Consider the following 17,399-nt stretch of genomic DNA (forward strand, 5'->3'; position numbering starts at 1 on the left):
TATTCCAACTTTAGCTCAAATCAGTGGAAACCAGTGATCCTGTGGTCAAGTTCCCAGAGAGCAGCCTCATTGAAATGACCAAGCAAATGTAATCTCAGCCAAGGACAGGTTCTCAATGACAATAAGACTGAAGACACTTAAAATTAAATTAACTGCTCCTATTGGACACATCAATCTCCAAAGACTAAAGCAATAGCTTCTTAATTATTATACACAGATCCTGGTGGAATCAGGTTGAGTCAACAAATGTGTTCTACTGCTTGTTTAGCTATATCTAAAAATTATGGGAAATTGGAAAGTAATACCTCTTGAGATAATGAAAGACAACCATGAAACTACCAACTGAAATGCATTAAAATTTAAGAAAGTGAATTATCCAAGTTGAAAAATGGTTTAAATTCAAAATCACGTAGATGGATAAAAAGGATCAGCCCCTAGAGACAATACCTCTACCACACTTGCTATGCTGCTCTTGTAGCTGAAGAAAGTGACCTATGTTTTCAGTTCACTGGCATCAAGGGAGCTCTCTGGGATCTCTGGCAATATTTATTTAAGGAGTTTTCAAAAGGAATATTACATCTGGGCTGGAAGTGCTGATGAGAAAATTAAACTGTAGCCCTGTATTTAAGCACACAGAGTAAGGCACTGTATCTAAATCAAGCCTTCCTGCCATATGCAGAAGCACAGTGGTTGTCACCAAACCACAGAGGTCCCAGTTGGTAAAAACAAAAATAACTTCGTATGTACTCCTCCCTTCTCTAGGGCTTCAACCTCTTTATTAAACGGGGTTCTCACACTTCCAATTACAACACAGTGAATTGATTGTGCAACAGCATCCCTAACATTGAAGTCAGCCTAACTTTGTTTTTGCTTCTAGAGGGTGTGTTTGTTTTTTCATCCCAACCCAGAACAATACATGCTTGCCTTGAGTTTTACCCTCTGAATGCAGATTACTCACTTTCTTCTTAAATTTGTAGACTCAAAGAAGGGAATGAAATTATTTAGAATATCTTCAGGTCAAACTTTTGAGTATCTTAATTTGGAAGGTTATTTTAGTATTGGATTATTTTGTAACCACTTATCAAACAATGGTTAAAACTCTAGGTCCCAAGAGGCATATTTGAATCTTCAAGTCTTTTTGGATGTCTTCTTTGCAAGTAACTTGAATTAAGATTTTAAACTTAAATTTATATGTGGGAATGAGACATAGCATGTCTATGGGGGAAGGAAATGGCTACTCTTAGTACAATTTTCAAATAGATTTTAGTGGTGTTCTCTGTCTTGACTCACAGGAGCACAGGGAAAATATTTCACTCATCCTTTTGCACTTCATGGCTGTATCTGGTCTGCTCTTTAAAGTAGGGTATGAAAGATTAAAATAAATACACATTGTTTTCTGTCGAAACCAATGATAGAGGTATCACTTCCAACCAAAATTTACAAACAGAAGTGTCAATTACCTTAATAGAAGGAAGGATATTTACAGATGTTTCATAATACTAATCCCTTGGACTCTGCTCTACAAACAGACTTGATTTACCAGGCAATTTAACTTCAGGAGCAGCTACATAATTTGTGGGACTCAGTCAGAATAAAAATGAGAGACCAGCCCCCTTGGTCAAAAATTATTAAGAATTTCACTATGGTGACAGCAGAGCATTAACCAAGCATGAGGCCCTTTGAGTACAGGGCTCTATGCAGTTGCACAGTTCACACACCCATGAAGCCAACCCTGGGTCACATCCATCCTGTCAAAATTATCTGCATTATGCTGGTGACTATCTAGATAATGTGCTTGGGGGCTTACTATGCGTAAGGAAAGCTGAGGTGCCGTGCTTTGTCTTTGAAAGCCCTCAGCCAGAGGATATAGACGCTGTGCCATGTCCAATACTATAACCCAGATACTTTAAAAGCAACAAAGTTGATGGATGCATCAGGATGTAGAGATCAGATGCTACCACACCCCACGATCTCTTTCTACACGCTTTCATATTTGCCAAGAACCCTCACATATCATCCTCTTTGCCAAGTCCCTCTCGGTCTCCGCCTCGAATTAGCATCTGGATACAAATATGACTTTACACGGTATCTATGTACAAATAGTCCTGTCAGGCCAAAATCACAAGAAAATTCCACATGTTGATGACACTGATCACTCTCTCTTCAGTGAAAGAATATCCAGTCTTCTTGGATTTGAACACAAAGAGGGAAAGGTCTAGTTTTTGGTTGTTGTTCCTTGTTCTTTTGTTTTTGATTTTTATACTTAATGAGACCGTAGGGAATTGTGTAGCAATGAGGTAATCCTAGTGAATGTATCAGCAAGTGCTTTGGCTACGAGAGTTCCTACTGGAAAGCAATTCCATACAAAGGAAAGCATTATGTTGACATAAAAAGAAATGAACAGGGGAAGATGAAGGATAGGCTAGGAGTGTTTCCCAGGGTAAAATCAATGAGAAGGCAAGAGAGAACACTGTGGGCATCCATAGTTTGGGGATGTGGCTTGATGAAGCTGTGGATAAACCAGGGGAGCGTTGTTTTGCCATAAGCCTATGAGAAAACTCAGGCTCAAGAACAGATTCTTAAAATTACAAAGAGTTCTTGAATGTTTAAAAGATGATTAACCTGAATCATAAAGAGAGAAATGCAAATAAAAATTGCATTGAAATACCATATCTAAGCTAATAGATTAGCATGAATTCAAGAGTTTGATGCCACATTCTGATGGTGAGGCTGTGGAGAAACAGGCACTTTCATACATTCCTAGCGGAAGGGTCAGGTAGTGCAATGCCTATGGAGGGCAATTTGACAATAGCTATCAAATTTACGAAGGGTGTACACCCTTTGACCTAGCAATCCCACTTTTAGGAATTTATTCTCAGTTTTATTTGCACACATTAGAAATGACATATGCACAAGATTATTTATCACAACATAGTTATAATAGAAAAAGATAAGCAATCCATACAGCTATCATTAGCAGATTAGCCAAAAACATTAAACTATATCAATAAAATGGAATGCTAACCAGCTGTACAAGAATGAAGGCATATTCTATCTATAGAAAAGGTAGATTTTTAGGTACAGAGGATACATACAATGTGCTCCTGTCGTATTAAGAACAAGGGGGACAACATATTTGTTATCAGACTGGCTGCAAGAAGAATTTCTGGAAGAAGACCCAAAAAGACTAATAAAAATAGTTACCTATGGGAAGGGGTGGAGATCAAACAGAAGACAGGAGTGGGAGCAAGAAGCCTGACTGTATATGTGTGGGTACCATTTAGATTTTAAGGCCTATGAACATATTGTCTTTATTAAAAATTAGAAATTTAAATAAATAAATGCATGACCAAAAAGAAGAGAAAGATTAAAATACAATAATATAATAAGGTCTAACTTTTCTGTGCACAGAAGAAACTGAAGCCAAGAGAAATGAAATAGCCTGAAATCCCAAGGCAGTTCGTGGCAGAGCCTGCACTGGAAGCATGGAGAGTTGGACCACTCTGCTAAAATAAGACACGGCAACACCTTCATATCCATGTGGTCACAGGTGGCAGGGTGGCCAGTGACACTGAAATCTATAAATTTGATATGCCGTAGCTGTCAACATTTCCCATCTCTGAAGTTACTAACATTGGAGTAAATTTTATGTCTTCATAGTATTTAACTTCTAATTGAAATTGCCAAGATATGTGTTACCAACATTTTTGATAAGAAATAAGATTGCTAAGGACATGGAATATATCAGACAAAAAGTCTCATGAATGAAAAACAAAAACAAAGCCAGAAGGTCAGTACTGGGGAACTGGGGTACCAAAGTCAGTTTGGAAGCAGTCAGGGCCTGTGTCCAGACTTGGAGAAGGTTCCCCATCGTCAACCATGCTGCTGGGATGGGGTTGGGAAGGGCCCACAAGAGTAGGGTTTGCATTTGGTGGTGACTTTCATCGACATTCCACACTTGGTTCTCTGCTCTCCTCCCTCCTTCCCCCACCTTTACTCATATCCTGATATTATTCATGTAAGAGTATCTTTCTTCTGCTACAGTCAGTTCCTGGAAGGTCAGCGGTGATGTCTTCCTCACTTCCAGGTGGCCCACTGTGCCCCGTGCCCAGCCAGTACCTTGACCATACTAGGCTCCTAGATTCCTAGAACATTAGAAGCAGAAGGGGTTTTAGAAATATCTAGTCCAATTTTTTTGAAATTTTTTTAAAAATAATAAATCCCTTTTCAAATGAAAACTATACAGACCCCTCAAAATGTATAAAACAGATTAAACCAACAGAGATGCTTTGGTTGAAGAGCGAGCAAGCGAGGGAAAGAGAGATGAAGGTCGTTTTGCAATAGATGCCCGCCGCTCCCCTTGTGAAGCCCCACGGCACCTCAGGGGACGCCGTCTGGAAACTGCCGATGCAGCACAATCCCTTCATTTTCTAATGGAGGCATTCCATAAAGGTTTTTCACCCTGAATTCCCATCCAAGGCAGGACTAGGGAGCTGCAACAGTCGGGGTCACCGTGTTGCACTTACCTGGGGGGTATTGGTCCTATCTAGGTGAATAGAGTGATGAATGGAAAGAACAGAATCTGTGGAGGTTCCAGAAACACACACCCTCTTCTTTCCTAGTGTATGTGTTGGGAGGAGACCCACCTTAGGGACGGGAAACAATACACATTCTGTCTGGTCCTGCTCAGTTTATAACCCTTCTAGAACAAGTTAGGCACTTCCCTCTCAGAGGAAAGGGCTGGGGCAGGGAGAGCATCGAGGGCCTGGGCACCCAGCCTACTTCAGCAAGGGCTGTTCACGGGTCGCTCCTTATCCACCAGATCCGTGTAAGAGCCCGTGTAAGGGCTATTCTGAAAGACTTGTTTAAGATTGTTTGAGATGGATGCGGATCCACAGACAAATGGAAAGCTAATCTCTTACTGTAGTGTGTGCTACTGATGCACCTGGCCATGTTTGGAAGGGGCAGACAGATTAATAATAAAGAAATGAAACCTTTCAAAGACGGACAGGTCCTCTGAAGAAAATAAAACAGAAGGATGGTGTTTTAGACCAGATGGGGTAATTACCTTGCAATAATAAACAACCCCCAAAATCTCAGTGTCCTAAGGCAAGACAGTTGGAGTTTTTCTTTTATGCATGCCCCATACCCCATGCCTCAGCGGGGCTCTGCTCTGTGTTCTCACCCCTGGGTACCACCAAGGCTGATGAGACTGCACCATCACATCACTTTCATCTATGCCCCGTTGGCCAAAACTTGTACCACAATCCTGCCTGACTACAAGGTGTGAGGCAAGTATGATCTTCTCACGTGTCCCAGAGGAGAGGAGGACCACGGATGAGAGCAGCAGACTGGGGCGGGGAGCACCAGGCTCACCAGGGCCATCTGGCAAAGGCATTCGAGGGAGACCTGCTGGATGAGAATGACCCGCCAGAGGAACAGAGTAGGGAAGGCATCTCAGGCAGAGGGAATGGCAAATGCTGATGGCCCTCAGGCCAAAGCAAGTGGACGCAGAAACGCAGGAAGGCCAGTGTGCCTCGAGCACCGTGCGTGAGGAGAGAGTGGCAGGCGGTGAGCTCAGTGAAGCCACAGATGAGAAGCCTTGAAGAGCGTAATAAAGGATTTCAATTTTATCCAAAGCATGACCCAAACTCAAGTTGGCTAACGTTTCCTCTTTTTAACAAAAAAAAAACAAAAAGCCATCCTTACATTACTCTGAAAAGAAAAATTCACATTTTTCTTTTCAGAGTTTTCCATTTCTCAGACTACCTTCTTCTGCGCCTCTACCTTCTTCATAGTCACCTCAGGTTCACCTTCTTCTAAGCACTTGAAATACCACAGAACATCGTGACAGCCTTTGCAGTGTTTCCTGGAACTCTTTACCTCAGTTCTGCGTTTTCTCAGGCCTGCTTCGGGGTCTTGATCAGCACCCAGATCTGTGCTCTTAGCTGCTGACAGAACACACATTCTCTGAAAAGGCAAAAAACAAGGAAGTCACCGTTCCGAGAAGAAAAAAGAAGAAACTTTATTTTCACAGCAGAGAAATATCTCTTCTCTATCAGAGCCTAGTATTTTTAGAACTGAACCAAATATAGAAAGCTTTTTACTCCCTAAAGAAATAATCTAGAGTGATGGATGTTCTGGAGTGTATTGAGTTTCCAGAGGTGCTTTCCAAAGGAGGAGATCTTGAGATCTTTATCTTCCACACCATTTATGTTTGATGGAAACCTCTTCAAGTCCAAAACATTTCCTGCTCTTCCTGCTATTAAAAGGATAAACATTTAAGAAAAGCAGGAAGATCTCTCTGAGCCTCAGGTTTCTCATCTATAAAATAGGCATGATTAGTAACAGAGCAAAGCCAGTTGTTGAGATAACAGAGTTGATGCTGAGTGGCCTCACCCTCCTTCCCACTTCTGGCCGTGAGTGCTGCCTCACGAGGGCACCAGGCACTTCTCAGTGGGCCAGTGGAGAACTGAACTCAGCGCTATGGCCTGCATAACAGGTTCTCCAGGCTGCTTGGCGAAGGCCAACATGAATAACCAGTGACTATTGTGTGAAATTGGGCTGAGCAGCTGACCTGGTTAGAACATAGTGCTAAATAGCAATATTTTCGTTCAGGCAACTCCTCCAGGAGGTCCCGAATACCTGTCCTAGAGTGGAGTATAATCTCTACATAGGCAAACTTTTCAGTCAGGTAATCTGATATCCAATCACAGCCCAGTGACTTCCTGGCTGTTAATCAATCTGTCTAGGCTTCATCTTCCCTAGTTTGAAAATGAGGGTAATGGGGCTGGTTTCCTCAGGTTATTGTGAGCATTATGATATATTTCATATCAATCTGTCAGCATGATACATGATCCACAGTCTCAGTAAACATTAACTTTCATCACCGTCACCATCAACATTGAAGAGTGGAGAGTCACTACTTAAAAATCTCCCATGTGGACTTCATCAGACTAAAGAGCTTCTTCAAGGCAAGGGAAAACAGAATTGAAACAAAAAAACAACCCACTAATTGGGAAAAAATATTTACAAGTTATTTATCTGACAAAGGGTTAATCTCCATAATATATAAAGAACTCACACAGCTCAACAACAAAAAATCAAACAACCCGATCAAAAAATGGGCAGAGGACATGAACAGACATTTCTCCAAAGAATATATACGGATGGCCAATAGGCACATGAAAAGATGCTCATCATCACTAATCATTAGGGAAATGCAAATCAAAACTGCACTAAGATATCACCTTATACCTGTTAAAATGGCAAAAATATCCAAAACAAAAAGTGACAAATGTTGGAGAGGTTGTGGAGAAAAAGGAACCCTCATACACTGTTGGTGGGAATGCAAACTGGTGCAGCCACTATGGAAAACAGCCTGGATATTTCTCAAAAAATTAAAAATAGAAATACCTTATGACCCAGCCATCCCACTACTGGGTATCTATCCAAAGAACTTGAAATCAGCAATTCCAAAAGTCCCATGCACCCCTATGTTCATTGCAGCATTATTTACAATAGCCAAGATGTGGAAGCAACCTAAGTGCCCATTGACACATGATTGGATAAAGAAGATACAGTGTATATATATATACAATGGAATACTACTAGGCCATAAAAAAGATAAAATCGTCCCATTCACAACAAAATGGATGGACCTTGAAGGTATTATGTTAAGTGAAATAAGCCAGATAGAGAAAGACGAACTCTGTATGACTCCACTCATAGGTGGAAGTTAAACATAGAGACAAAGAGAACTGATTGGTGATTACCAGGGGAAAGGGCGGGGGGGGGGGGGGCACAAAGGGTGAAGTGGTGCACCTACAACACGACTAACAATAACGTACAACTGAAATTTCACAAGGTTGTAAACTATCATAATCTTAATAAAAAGTTTTTTAAAAATCTCCCATGTGATTTGGAGATGTCAATTATTGAGTTTCTAGCTATCAGGCTTAAGTATTTACAAATCATCCCAAAGAGTAGATTTAAACTAGAGAATAAATGCTGAAACTTCCTTCAGACACTGTCATCACTATGAAGAATTTCTTCCTTAGATCTGCTTTTTAGGTTCTGCCTCTCTCCTTTTGTTTGTCCGTTTGTCTGTGTTTTCTTTCCAAGTTAAGAAGGAGAATCTCTTTTGTGTCACATCCCTTTATATATGAAGTTTGTTACTAGGCAATTCTAAACCTTCTTTTCTAGTAATTCCAGCCCTGTGTAACACATGGAAACCGAAGTGGGGTTCCAGGTTCAAGATAATTCTATCTTATGCTATTATGAAAATTAAATAATGTATTGTGAAAGTATGTGTAAACAGTAAGATTCTATTCAAATGTTAGCCATTATTATATATATTGTTTCCTTATATTCCTCAAATATCATAAAACTTTGTCACCCAAACTGTAAAAGTAACTGGGTTAACTAGTTTGACTGGTTTTAAGTAGGGCCACTTGTGGGTTGTACTCTGTTATCCTATTTCCAACACCACAAGAACTGCCTTTGCAACAAATCACAGAAACCAGAAGATGAGCAACCAGCTACAGACGACAGCTAAAGAGCAAAAGTACATAATTTACTTCCAACAATCTCTTCTCGATAGCATCAAATCCATAAAAATGCTTAAGTCACAATAGATAGGTGCAAACATGACTTCTCTGGTTTAGTAGACAATAATCTCATGATTATAGCTTGATCAGCTAAAATCATTTCTAAAGACCCACAAATTGGTCCAAAAAATTAACCTGCTGGGCCAGCCCCAGTGGCCTAGTGGTTAACTTCCACACACTCTGCTTCAGCAGCCTGGGTTCGGTTCCCAGGCATGGACCTGCATCACTCATCTGTCGGTGGCCATGCTGTGGTGGTGGCTCACATACAAAAAGAGGAAGATTGGCCACAGATGTTAGCTCAGGGTGAATCTTCTTCAGAAAAAAATAATTAACCTGCTTTTACCTGAATTGCTCATATAACCATTCTTACCAGAAAATAATGTTTTTCTATGTAAAACCCAAAATTACTAAGAATTCTCAAAATTCTCCACCTGATATAGTGTTAGACACAGAATGTGTGGCATAAAGAGAAAAGGAGAGATGCAGCAGTTATCTGAGCCTGTCTGACTGCTCCCTCTTTCTTCTCATATTGCAATGACCCTACTTTAGGCTCCTGTCTTATTCAGGGTGGGTTGATAGGAAAGTCTCCTAACCAGATCCCATGACTATACAAAAAACGCTGAGCACATAGCACACGCTCCATACGTGTTAACACTTCCCCTCACACAACCCCATCCTACTTCCACATTCATTTGCTAAAACACTATACTACATCAGTTTACTCTTCCTGCCTCCAAAATGGTCAATATACCAAAAGAAGACTATACACATACATATATTATACACACATATATTGCTCAATTTAGATTAAATAAACGTTTTTAAAATCTAAACATAGAAATTGTAACAAATAGAAAAGCATACCAGCTTTTTAGAAGAATAATATTCTATGCTTTGACAAATTTGAAAAACTTATGTAGAGAAAAAAGAGTAATCTAACAACTCAATATTTATAATAAATACAATGTAAAAAATGAAATAGACACCAATATTTTCAATAAATATTATTCACAGAGGGTTCCCAACTACAATATACAAAAAGATCACACAAATTGGTGAGAAAAACCATTGATACTCCAGTAGATGAGCTGGCAAGACACAAACAGAAAATTCATGCAAGAAGAAATATAATTTTCAAAAAAATAAGTGGAGGAAATGCTTAATGTAGCTAGTAACAAAAACAGAAATACAAATTAACAACAAGGTAGATAGAAAATGGAAGGAGAGCAGAGAGTTGGAACCAGACACTACCTCAAGTCCCAGCAGGGCCACTCCCATGCCATAAGATTCGTGTAAAGTGTTTACATCTCTCAATTTCAGTTCCCTCATCACATGATTATACTCATCTCACCTGGTTGTTTGAAGGATTAAATAAAATAATCTTGGCAAAACACCTAATAAAATACCCAACACAAAGGAAGTGCTTAATAAATGGTTGTTATTATGTTACTGTGGTTATTACCGTGTAATACCTAAGAAGTTAACATAATACTTATAATATTCTCATTGGGTGTCAGTAAGGGGGTGGCAAAACTAGTGCACCTATTCATTAATAGTGTCTTTAAAATGGTCTAACTTTGGCAGAGTTCAAGTTATAACAATGTCCATGCCTTTTGTGAATGTATCCTAGAGTGATATAGTAAGGAAAAGACTGAATTATTCATCACAGCATTACTTATAAAATTAAAGCAACAGCATAAATATTTGACAATTCAAAATTGTTTATTAAACTCAGATACCAGTGGAAGATTATATAGCTGCTAATAACAAAGTTGAAATAATATTGAACGGGATAAAAGTAGATTGTATATGTGGTACGATTTCAAAATAAGAGGTGTTTTTAGATATTAAAAGAACAGGAGAAAGCATAGATGCCTGAACCCACATGATGGCAGGGTGTCTTAGGTTGGCTTCCCCAAAAGCAGGCCCTGGAACGAGGATTTGCAAGCAAACCATTTACTGCGGAAGTGCTCCCAGCAGACATTGGAAAAGGAGTTGAGGGAGCAGCTAAAGGCAGGGAAGGAGCCAAGCACAGTGCGACTTTCAGGCAGTCTTTCCTGGAGCAGTCTCAGCCTGGTCCTGCGGGGAATTCTCAAGTGCAATTACACTTCACCGTTTTTCCTACTCAAGGCAAGAGTGCTGAGCTTTCGATCTTTTGGAACCAGGGGCAGTCACTAGCTAACAGCTGCCAAGTGAGGTCCCAAGCATTCCAGGCTCCCCATGCCGGTGGCAAAGTGGCTCCCACAGCCCCAAGGCAGTCCTCTGAAGAGAGTGGCAGGTGCAGGTGGTATTACACACACATACGCAATGGTAACTATGTAGAGGTGGGTGAATATGTTAATTAGCTTGACTGTGGTGATCTTTTTACAATATATACATATATCAAAACAACAGGTTGTACACTCTAAAAATATACAATTTTTATATTTCAAAGATACCTCAATAAAGCTGTTAAAAGAAAAAGAGGAGAGAAAGCTCACAGAAGCTGGGGGAGGGGTGCACAGAAGCAGTAAAAGGGACCAAAGGGCATCCGGGCAGAGCATTAACAAATCCACACAGTGAGTCTTTTCCTTTTCAATTTCATTTCAATCATGTGTTTGAACCATGCAGAAACACGGAAGGAAAGTACTTTCAACAGCACCCCACCGCTACAGAGTAAAATCCAGATTTGTCGAGGTCCAATATAATCAAGCTTATTTTCCTGAATGTGCAGTGACCAGCATGAGTATCCCCTTCGTAGACACTGCCACTCCATCTATCCTTACACACATCCCCTGCTACCAGCCCCTCCTCAAGCTGCCATGGGACCAGACCACCCAGCCTTGGGAGATCCCACCCACCAACCACATCCTCTCCCCTTCTTCTCCCTTGGGGCTCAGAGGAAGTGAAGATTTAGAGACGTCTTTAAGCTTCAAAGGATGTGGAGTGTGAAGCCTCTGGACCTGGCTTGGATTCTGCAATCGGGTTCAAGTTTCAATACTTGAATGTGTTGGAGTAAGGTAGGATTTGGGATTATAAGTAATATTTCAGCCAGTTCTAAGGATAAAATAAAATTCAGAAAGCAGTCTGGGAACCCAACTGCAGTTTAGAATGTCACTTCTATGAGAAATCACTAAATTTCAAGCAATTCCCTTAAGAAATATCTTTAAGAAATGCCCTATTCAGGCATTCATATATAGAAAGATATATGTATGACTTTGTAAAGTGTTTTGATCTCATATTTAAATAACCTCAAAAATACGTGAATATGATTTGACCCAATGTAATTCAAAGACAGAAAAGAAATGTGTAAAATGATATTCAATGAAGCAATCTTTATGAGAGAAAAAAAGAAAACATTAGGAAAAATCCTGAGGGGATTAGTACAAAACGTGTACATTAATTCAATTAAACATTATACAATCATTGATGCTGCTTAGAGAATTTTTAATAGCATTGGGAAATTCTTATGAAATAATATGTGGAAAAGTATCATATGACATTTAATAGAGTATATTTTCATTACGTTTAACTAAAATAATAAGCATAAATTGAAACCCACCTAGACTTCCTTCCTTGAACATTTCTCTAGAGTCACCTGTGTTCTCTGAACACATCTGGTTTTCAAATTCAACCACTGATCGTTCTATTCTACTTCCTGCAACATATTCTGGTCACGCATGTTTGTGCCGCCACATATTTGTTCCTTGAAAATTCAAATACAGACATAAAATAGGTGCTTATAACATACCAAGGATGGTCCTGGGAGCTGGAGACATAAAAATGAGTAAGATTTGTTGCCTAACCATCATGGAATTCACGTGGAGGTAGATAGACACAGCAACTGAGCACAGTGGTAAATACAATGGGCTGACAGTATGATGGCAGTGTTAGCAACATGCTCTGGAAACTCAGCTCTGTGATGCATTTGATTAGTAAGCATTCTCTGCAGAGCATTACTCAAGTAGCTATTCCAAGAATAGTTATTGATCACTTAACTGATTGAAATTCAAATAAACTAAATAAATGCATCCATTTAACTGAGCAAATGATTCAGCTAGAATCTTCAGAATAACTGGTAATGTCAATAAATTTCATGGCTTGATTTTACCTCTAGTAACATAGACGTTACTAGAAGTTACTGCTTTCTAAAGCAGATGATTTTGCAGCTAGTAACATAACATGGAAAAACAGCTGGCAAGGAAAACATCAGTGTCTTGAGGGACACAAATATTTTTAAACATATACTCTTCTCTCCATCAAATCAGAGGTTCTCAAAATTTCATGTGCATAAAAACCATCTGACAGATTTGTTAAAAATGCAAATCCAGTATGTTTGGGGTGAACACCAGGAATAAGCACCTCAAGTTGTTCAGATCCAGTAATACAAAGACTATTCCTTAAAATATATCATTTTAAATACTTTAATAAACATATTTTGTGAAGATAATATTCTACCACAATAACAGCTTTAAAAATAGCACCCTAATTAAGGAAAACACTTTTTCAAAATACTCAAAGCAGAAAAAAGTTAAGTAGATTTTGTTTAAGAAATGTCATAGCTGTGTATATAGACTCAGATATTAAGTAAAGAATATTATATATACTACTTACACTGCCAACATTACAAACTCTGCTTACTCTGTCACCTGTCAAGGTGGAAGACAGTGTTGTGAAGTTGGATTTTCATCTTTTGAGGCCTAGCTCCAGGCTAAACTGAATTTTACCCTTGAAATGGCATTAGTCAAATTTCCGTGCAGCCCTTCCGGTTGGAGAGAGCACGCCAAAGTTGTACTGACTGATGAGTCAGAATCCTGGAAGCAGAAAGTTATGGAAAAATGAAATCTGTAATTAACTTTTGGGAACATGTTGTCTTCCTTCTAAAGGCTTCTAATCCACAAGTTAAGATTTGCTCATGAAAATTGCAGAACTTTTGAAAATCTGCCACAGTAAAGAAAAGGAAAACTGCTTGAGACAGAAATTTTTCAAGCAGAAAATTGGTGCCAGTATGCAACGGTGTTAGTTAGCTGTGCTGTATGCTGTAAAATCCAGGATTGTTACACAGGATTTGTAAACTCGTGCACTGGTTCCAGGGATCACAATGCAGAGGAAGCATAATGTGGTAGAGAAAAAATAAGACCTTATTTCTCGTCCCAGCTCCACCACCAATAAGTTCCCCAACCCAGGTAAATTCCTGAAACTTTACGAACTTCAGTTTCCACATTTGTGAAATTCAGAGTGAGACATTGTGCTGACGTTGAAAGATGCACATGATGTATTGGAAATACTGTATTGCCATTGCCTAGCACAGTCTTCGACTCTGAATAAGTGCTCAAATAAGAATTGGTAGATAAATGAATGAACGAAACAGTGAAATTACATAGAATAAGAAATACAGTGCAATGGTTTAATTTATTCATGCTTCTATAAAATTTAGCATACCAAATCTTGGTCAGCCAATCAATGAACACTCATTCTGACCTCTTGTAAAGAGAGGCTGTAGAAGAGTTAAAGGATTCTCGTTGAGGAGATGATGTGAACCAGGTGCTACATCCACGGGTAGATATTGACTGGTAACCTCATTATCAATCTTAGTACAAGGAGAGCAGAGAGCAAGATGTGGTAAAGGCTTCCTGAGAGAGGAAGTGGATTCAGCTCTTGAACCAGGTAGTGTTGGTGGGTTGGCAGATGAGGGGTGTGTGAAAAGGGATAAAGGCAGAAAAGAGTCATTTTAGCGATAGAGCAACCAGATCTACTCCACCAGGAACAAGATCTGAAAACAAATGAGGTTAACAGGTGGCTGGAGATTCTTAACAGAGGAATTTTAATGCTTGACGATTTATCATGATTTTTCGTCTGGAATAGGAAGGGTAGAGAAGACAGTCTCAGATCTGCACTGTCCAGTATGGAAGCTACTAGCCACATGCGGCTGTTGAGCACCTGAATGTGGCTGGTCCAAACAGAGATGTGCTATGTAGAAAATACACACCAGATTTCAAAGAGCTGGTACCAGAAAAATAGGGATGTAAAATATCTCATGGATAAAGTTTTTATTGATTACATGTTGAAATTATAATATTTTTGATATGGTAGTTTAAGTAAAATGTATTGTTTAAATTAATTTCACCTGTTTCTTTATACTGTCTTAAGGACCCTATGCCTACTGATCTCAAGCCTGGAAATTATCCGATAGTTTCATATCCAGTCATTTTGACAGCCTCAAAACAACACAGTCCATGGCACATACTCACTGCCCAATAAATATTTGTTGAATGGGTGGAGGATATCACACCCGAATTACAACTCCACATGGAAGGCTAAACATCAGACCTTCCATGTAATACCTGCCCCTTCAGAAACTGAAAAGTGTCGATAAAATCTCTCATGTCCAAAAGAGCACCCCTTGTGTTAGTAAGTGCTAGAAAACACCAGTATTTCAGTATGCACAATCGGATTTTTTAAAAAATTTAATATGATATAGAGCCGATTCCACTATGTAGAAGCAAATACTGTATTTGCAGCACACTCCTTTCCTTTTTTTGTTAAAAATAAAGGAGAAATCCTACAGAAGAAGATTTTTACTAGACTATTCTGGTAAGTAAAATTCTATCAAGCAGTTTACCATTCTCCCACCTAAAAATCTTCTATATTTTGTTTACTTGATCCTATTTTAATTAATATATCTTGGTATTGGAATGGAAATTCTGGGAAAATTCCAAGAAGCACTGGGAAGTAGTATGACTTAATCACTTTTCTTTTTCTTGTTTCTGTTTTGAGTGAGTATAACATCAGAGTGGAGTGAATCTATTGACTGAGCGCTGTTTCAGCTGGGGGGAACTCACTCAGACAGTCCCTGAAGAGTCTATGACGCTGCTGATTCTGAGCTGCTTGTTCCAACCACTTGCCATACATATACCTCCTCCCCACAGTGATTCTATACCACTTGGCTGGGATAATAAGAGTAATACCACCAGGTTTCACAAACCAGGCAGTGAGCAATATAAAAATGCTTGTTGTCTCTCTGGCCCACCTGCCCTGGTTAGTCTACCCAACTGGAATTCCCACTGACACTGACTACCGTGTCTAGCTCCTCTTCTGATTTAAGAGCAGAAGTCCTGTTTCCTACCAACTGCATCTGGAAAATCCCTCCTCTTGTTCTCATTGTTCTTCTTCTGATCTTATCCTTCACTACCACGGTTGGACAATAAAGCGTTCTTTTATATTTACTCATTCCTTCTTGTCTTTAGAAAAATAATGTCCGGGGACATTATGTGGAGGTAGATTCCTTCCATAACTAATTTGTTGGGAGTTTTTATCAGGAAAAGATGTTGAATTTTCTCAAATGCTTTTCTGCATCTGTTGAGATGATCCTATGATTTTTATCCTTCATTCTGTTAATGTGGTGTATCACTTTTATTGATTTGTTTAGGCTGAACCATCCTTGCATCCCAAAGGTTGATCTCACCTGTTCATAGTATATGACCCTTTTAATGTAGCTGTTGAATTTAGTTTGCTTGTATTTTGTTGAGGATTTTTGTATCTGTGTTACTCAGGGATATTGGCCTATAATTTTCTTCTCTTATGGTGTCCTTCAATAAGGATGCCAAGAATACACACAATAGAGAAAAGATAGTCACTTCAATAAATGGTGTTGGGAAAACTAGACATCTACATGCAGAAGAATGATATTGGACCTTTATCTCACACCACACACAAGACTGAACTCAAAATGGATTAAAGACTTAAACATAAGACCTGAAAGTGTAAAACCACTAGAAGAAAACATAGGGGAAAAGTTTCTTGACGTTGGTGTGGGCAGTGACTTTTTGGATATGACACGAAAAGCAAAGGCAACAAAAGCAAAAATAGACAAGTGGAATTACATCAAACTAAAACACTTCTGCATAGCAAAAGAAATAATCAACAGAGTGAATAGAGACAACCTATGGAATGGGAGAAAATATTGTCAAACCATACATCTGATAAGGTGTTAATATCCAAAATATATAAGGAACTCTTACAACTCAATAAGAAAACTAAATAAATAAGTAGGCGAAGGACCTAAATAGACATTTCTCAAAAGAAGACATACAATGGCCAACAGGTACATGAAAAGGTGTTCAACATCACTAATCATCACGGAAATGCAAATCAAAACCACAATGACATACCACCTTACACCTGTTAGGATGGCTGTACTAAAAAGACAAGAGATAGGGGCCGCCCCGGTGGCACAGCAGTTAAGTGTGCACGTTCTGCTTCGGCTGCCCGGGGTTCACCGGTTCAGATCCTGGGTGCAGACATGGCACCGCTTGTCAAGCCATGCTGTGGTAGGCGTCCCACACATAACGTAGAGGAAGATGGGCATGGATGTTAGCTCAGGGCTAATCTTCCTCAAATAAAAAAAAGGACAAGAGATAAGTTTTGGTGAGGATGTGGAGAAAAGGGAAGCCTTGTGCACTGTTGGTGGGAAAGTAAACTGATACAACTACTGTGGAAAACAGTATGGAGATTCCTCAAGAAATTAAGAATAGAACTACCATATGATCCATAAATCTCATTTCTGGATATATATCAAAAGGAACAAAATCAGCGTCTCAAAGAGATATCTACACTCCATGTTCATCGCAGCATTATTCACAGTAGCCAGGATATAGAAACAACCTAAGTTTCCAATGAAGGAAGAATGGATAAAGAAAATATTAATAAATATGGAATAAACATATAAATAATTTTATATGTGGAATTTTATTCAGTCATAAAAAGAAGGAGAGTGCCATTTGCAACATTGATGAACCTGGGGAACATTAT

General features: G+C 39.2%; 1 long non-coding RNA gene across 3 annotated transcripts in view; it reads right to left on the minus strand.

Moving 5' to 3' along the window:
- The window catches only part of LOC103560386 (uncharacterized), a 50,305-nt gene extending 36,914 nt beyond the window's left edge, over window positions 1–13,391 (minus strand). For all 3 annotated transcript variants that reach the window (XR_547175.2, XR_011529240.1, XR_547174.2), the window contains exons 1-2: window positions 13,203–13,391; window positions 5,884–5,970 (exon numbers count right to left, since the gene is read on the minus strand). This is a non-coding gene — a long non-coding RNA (uncharacterized lncRNA). The remainder of the gene's footprint in view (window positions 1–5,883; window positions 5,971–13,202) is intronic.
- Between the last annotated feature and the right edge of the window lie 4,008 nt (window positions 13,392–17,399).

This window comes from Equus przewalskii, chromosome 18 (genome assembly GCF_037783145.1).
Source record: "Equus przewalskii isolate Varuska chromosome 18, EquPr2, whole genome shotgun sequence".
NCBI lineage: Eukaryota > Metazoa > Chordata > Mammalia > Perissodactyla > Equidae > Equus > Equus przewalskii.